This window comes from Triticum aestivum, chromosome 4A (genome assembly GCF_018294505.1).
Source record: "Triticum aestivum cultivar Chinese Spring chromosome 4A, IWGSC CS RefSeq v2.1, whole genome shotgun sequence".
Taxonomy (NCBI): domain Eukaryota; kingdom Viridiplantae; phylum Streptophyta; class Magnoliopsida; order Poales; family Poaceae; genus Triticum; species Triticum aestivum.
Window position 1 is genome coordinate 19,889,367 of NC_057803.1, and position 5,362 is coordinate 19,894,728.

The window sequence follows — 5,362 nt, forward strand, 5'->3', positions numbered from 1 at the left end:
CTAGTAAGGCATCCTGACGTAGAGTTTTGACTCTTCTCTTCTCAAATTTCACTAAAAAAATTTAGGATCACGCGGTTATCTTGGAATCGTTCCGATGGTTTTATGACGAGAACATTGTCTTGGTGCCTCCTGTCAGGGGTTTTGTGGAAGTGTCCCGGGGAGTTGAGCTCTGAGGTGTTGTTGTCATAATTTTATCGTTGCAGTTCTGGAATACCTGAGTTTAGTACGCCGACATCGAAAATCTCTTTTATGCAGTTCGTTGGTGATATAACCTCGACGCCACCCAGTACTGGGGTGGGAGTTCGGGAGTATTGCCATAACTTGTATAACGGATGCTTTTCGAAGGTTGAGGTAGACGATTTCCGAAGGTTTCTTGGTTATGTGTTGAAGGATGGATACAGCTGGATGTAGGATTTGCTAGTTTTGGGCGAGATATTATGCTTCCCTGTATCCCCAACACCTGATTGCATAACCGGAAAGGTTCGGGAGTTTCATAAGTGGGAATTCAAGTAGCTCTTAGGATATCTTTCCGACAGATGTATGATATGAAATTGGGGTTCGACGTCTAGTGGTCCGCCTATTCACAGTTGGTTTTACAGTGGTCTCGTTGTGTCTTAAAGAGTCCTTGGCTATGCTGACTCGGGGACGCTTCGTATGTCATGTGCACTGCCTTGTACATGATGGTGCTGTACGATCGAGCCCGTGTAGGCCCCACCACAAAAACGTCGGGCAAAATCTCTACCATATGTTTGTTCCGGCTTATTCTGCAAGCCAATCCTTTGTTTTTTGTTTTGAGTTGTGGTATTCGAGTTGCTTCGAAGTCAAATGTTGATTCCATACCTTTCGTAAACGGTGTTCTCATATTTCTATGTGGATACCAATCCTTCTTGATCATCGAGATTGTCATGTCAATTCTTTTTCAACCGGCGTGTTTTCTCTTCAAGTGGATCCGATCATTTCAACATCCGCAAGGTCAATTCTAAGTTTCTCAACGGTGGTTGTTTCATCCTTCCCAAGTTGCCTTTGTTTTTCCCGCCCTCCCTCGCTTTCTTTTCTCCGAGGACTCATATATCTCAATCAAGTATCATTTTATTGATCTGAAGTCTATCCATTCTTTTTCCTTCATGTTTTTACCCGGTGATTCTCAGGAAGATTGTATCGAAGCTTCAAGTTCAATATTCTCCATTCTCTTCATCTCCGGTAGATTCAATTCAAGCTTTTGGTGTTGATCGTATTCTGTCCTCGTTTCAAATACCTTCTCATACCGGTGCACCTCATAATAATTCACTTCTCGCTATTCATTTGTTCCGGAGTGCTGAAGATATCTCAGAAGATTCGTATTTTCATTCCTAATTCGTTCAAGATATCTCGAGGTTGTTATCTCATTCTAGCCATTTGATTCAACCGGTGCATTCTCTCCTTTAAGTTGTTCTACGGTGTATCTTTTGAGTGGTCCCTAACCCACAGGTCTTTTCCCAGGATCTTACCTGGCTCTTCTTATTTTCCCGGAGCTATCCAAATTTCTTTTCGAAGTGTGATGTAAGAATGAATTTTCATCAGTCAGAGGGTTTCTCCAAGATCTTTCAAATTCTTTTCAACGTTGGCTCAACCTTTGCATTCTTCATTCCGGAGTGCCTCAATAATTCATAGTGGTGTTTCTCGTCATCATTCTCGGAATTGGAGACCGAAGAAGATTTTTCCTCTAAATCTTGCTCCTTTCTCTTCAAGATTCATGGCTCTAGCTTTGTGCCATCCTCTCATAATTGTTTTTGATTGTGGGAATTCTTTCACCTATCCGGAGCAATTCAAGAGTCTTCTCAATTTGTTACCCGGAGTCCATCAATTCAGGTTTATTCATTCTCAGCTGGCAGTTATCATTCTCCTATATTACCGGTGCATCTTTCAAGTATTCTCTAATCAGTTCATGATCTCTTCGTTCACTTGTATCTAAATTCTCTCAAACATCTTCGTTCATTTGCTAATTCTTCCCGGTGCTTCGATATCTTTCCTTTGATCGTTCCAAATTCTTACGGTGGTCTGCTCAAGATTCTCTTCCATGGTGATCATATCAATTCATTCGTTGTTTCAATCCTACCGGTGTTTCGCTGAAGACCTTATCAAGTTATCGATATCTCTCTTAATCCTTGCTACGAGAATAAGTAGTGTGCCAAATCCATTGTTTGTCATCAATTTAATTGGTGAAGGATAAGCATAGCGTAATTCTTATTTTTGTTCATCCAAGTGTTTAATTCCTTATTCCGGAGGTTCATCAAATTCTCGATTGCAATTGTGTCAGCTTTTCCTTTACCGGAGTTCCAAGCTCTTTCAATTATATCATTTCAAAGCTTCATTTAATCATTGCAAGGTTTCTCCCGGAGTTCTTTTCAATTTTACCCTTCCTTTTCATCATCCTTTTGTCACCGGAGTTCTTCATGGATGTTTTACACGATGGTTCATCAAGGATTTAATTCCTTCTTGAAGAGTTCATCAAGATTCTTTCCAAAGGATAGTTCATGGTTCATGATTCACATGTTGTTAAGAATGAGATATTTTAAATCCATCAACCTCTTCATTGGAGTTATCTTGGGTTATATTTCACCTAAAACTTTCCCTAAGGATTGTTGCTAATTATGGTGCTTATAAATGATCCAAGTTCTTCATTTATCCTCCGGGTGAAATAGTTTCTTGTCTCCTTGTGGATATCAATCCAATCTATCATTTCCATCAGTAGCAGAATTTCACCTCATAGCCTTGAGATGTTTTCCATAAGTCCACTACAACCTTGTTCTTTTCGTTGTTGGTTTTCCAACAACTCCGTCCGAACCTTCTCCTAAAGATGCTTTTGCAAGCTCATTTAAGGTAGAAGATCTTGTTTCCCTTCGTTCATTCCATTCCATTCCATTCCATTCCAAAACCGCGGCGGAACGCACGGGCTTCGCAGGAAAACAACTATGCGGGACCAAATCGAGCACGGCGGGGCTCGTTCGGACACGGGCGGTGCGGCTCGTCCACTTGTGGATTTAGCTCGGGTTGGGGTGGCCAGAGGTGAGGGCTGTAACGACGGCAGGTGGTGGTCGGAGCACGGGGTGGCCCGGGGCACAACAGGGGCGGCGAGCACGGGTAGCAGTAGCGACATCATGAGCAGCAGGAAGCAGCAACGGTGCAGCAGCAGAAGCAAAAGCAGGCAGCAACGGGAGTGACCTGGAGTAGCGCCGATGTCGTGTAGAGGCGGAGGCCATAGGTGGCGAGCGTGAGCGGAGGCACAGGTAGGTGCGGTGAGTGTGGGGTGTGCGCGGGGGCTATGGGCGTGCGTGGGCAGTAACAGCCACGAGGCTAGGGCGTGACCATGGGCGCGAGTGCGCACGGGCAGGGGGCGGCGGCCGCTAGTTTGTTGGGAGCTCGGACACGGCGCTAGCGGTGACCTATGGTAGAGAAAAGAAGGGGGAGATAGGGGAAGTGCTTGGGACTCACCGAGGAGCACACAAGGGCTCGATGTAATTTAGGTGTGCAGGGGTGGCCGGAATTGGAGAAGCTCATTGGCGGGCGTAGAGGAAGGATGTAACACCCCAGATGTAATTTACCTTATCTATATCCAAACTCTTGCCGTTTCCGGCACTAAGTTATTTTTATTTTCTCCGTTGTCGGGTTTTTGTCTCCATGTATTGTTTTCTTTGTCATTCATCTCATATCATGTCATCATGTGCATTGCATTTGCATACGTGTTCGTCTCATGCATTCGAGCATTTTCCCTGTTGTCCGTTTTGCATTCCGGCGCTCCTATGTCACCTGGTGGTCCTTTCTACCTCTTTTCATGTGTGGGGTTTAAACATTTCCGGATTGGACCGAGACTTGCCATGCGGCCTTGGTTTACTACCGGTAGACCGCCTGTCAAGTTTCGTGCCATTTGGACTTCGTTTGATACTCCAACGGTTAACCGAGCGACCGAAAAGGCCTCGTGTGTGTTGCAGTCCAACACCCTTCCAATTTGGCCCAAAACCCACCAAAAACCCCTCCATCGTCTAGAGCGTTCGATCACGATCGCGTGGCCGAAAACCCCACCTCATTTGGAGCTTCCTGGCTCCCTCTACCTATAAAACTAGCCCCTCCTCCAAAATTTCGGGTCTCTCCAACCTCTAACCCTAAAAAATCCTCGCGCCGCTGCCGGACATGTCCGCCGCCAACCGGACACACCGCCACCACCAATAGGACGCCGCCACGTGTCCCCGTACCGCCGCCCGCCGCCGCGCGGCCCAGGGAGCCCGGAGCTGTCCCCCGCGGCCCATCTCCTCACCGCCGCCTCCCCGCGTCCTCTCCTCCCGCGCGCCGCCCGGGCTACCCGAGCCGGCCGCCGCGTCCGCCCGCCGCCGGCGCACTCCAGCTCGCCGGCCACCGTGCTCGACCTCGCCGGCCGGACCTCGTGGGTGTCAGGACCCCGATTCTAAGTCACACCGATCTAGCCTGTAACACCTCATATCACTTTGCGGCCTCACGCACGGTATCCCCACAGGTGTCGCCTTACCATGGCCCAGGACCGTTTGCGCCTTTTGGCTCACGTATATGATAGTGTCGCTAGCATCCATATGACAGAGAACCCGGGCCGACATGACTAGTCGTGAACCCAAAGTGGCACTAAATTACGTGGACAGGCATACATGAATCAACATCGAGCATGTCGGTCAGCAGCATGCAAATCCGGGCTATAGCACTGGGCTAACAGGACTCCGGTGAACCGGGCTGTAGCAGGCTAGGCAGGACTCCGGATGTCACCGCATGACATTTCCCTGAAGGGACAGACACAGGAACAAAGTGAATCACATGCCGGCCAGTCAAGTGTTCCGGAGCAGTAGTACTGGGCTAGCAGGACTCCGGTGAACCGAGCTGTAGCGGACTACTATGGCTCATGGAAGCACAAGACAACATTTCCCCATAAGAGAGGCTACCAAGGATAAACAACTAGGTTGTCGGATCCCACACATACCAAGCATTTCAATCATACACACAATATGCTCAATATGTGCAATACAACATGGCATCACAACAAGACTCTACGACTCAGAGTATTTATTCATTAGGCTCCGAGGAGCCAAGAATTACAAACATGGGTCTCATGACCCAACATACAGAGCATACAAGCAACAAGCACATGCTGAAGCTTAACTTGTCTGAGTACAGACAACTACAAATGAAGAAGGCTCAGAAGCCTGACTATCTACAAGACCCTCCCAAGGGTACAAGATCGTAGCTGAGGTAACAAGCTAAACGTCGAAGTCCACGTGGAACTACTAGCGAGACCGAAGTCTCTCTGCAAAAACATAAATTAAGCAAACGTGAGTACAAATGTACCCAGCAAGACTTACATCAG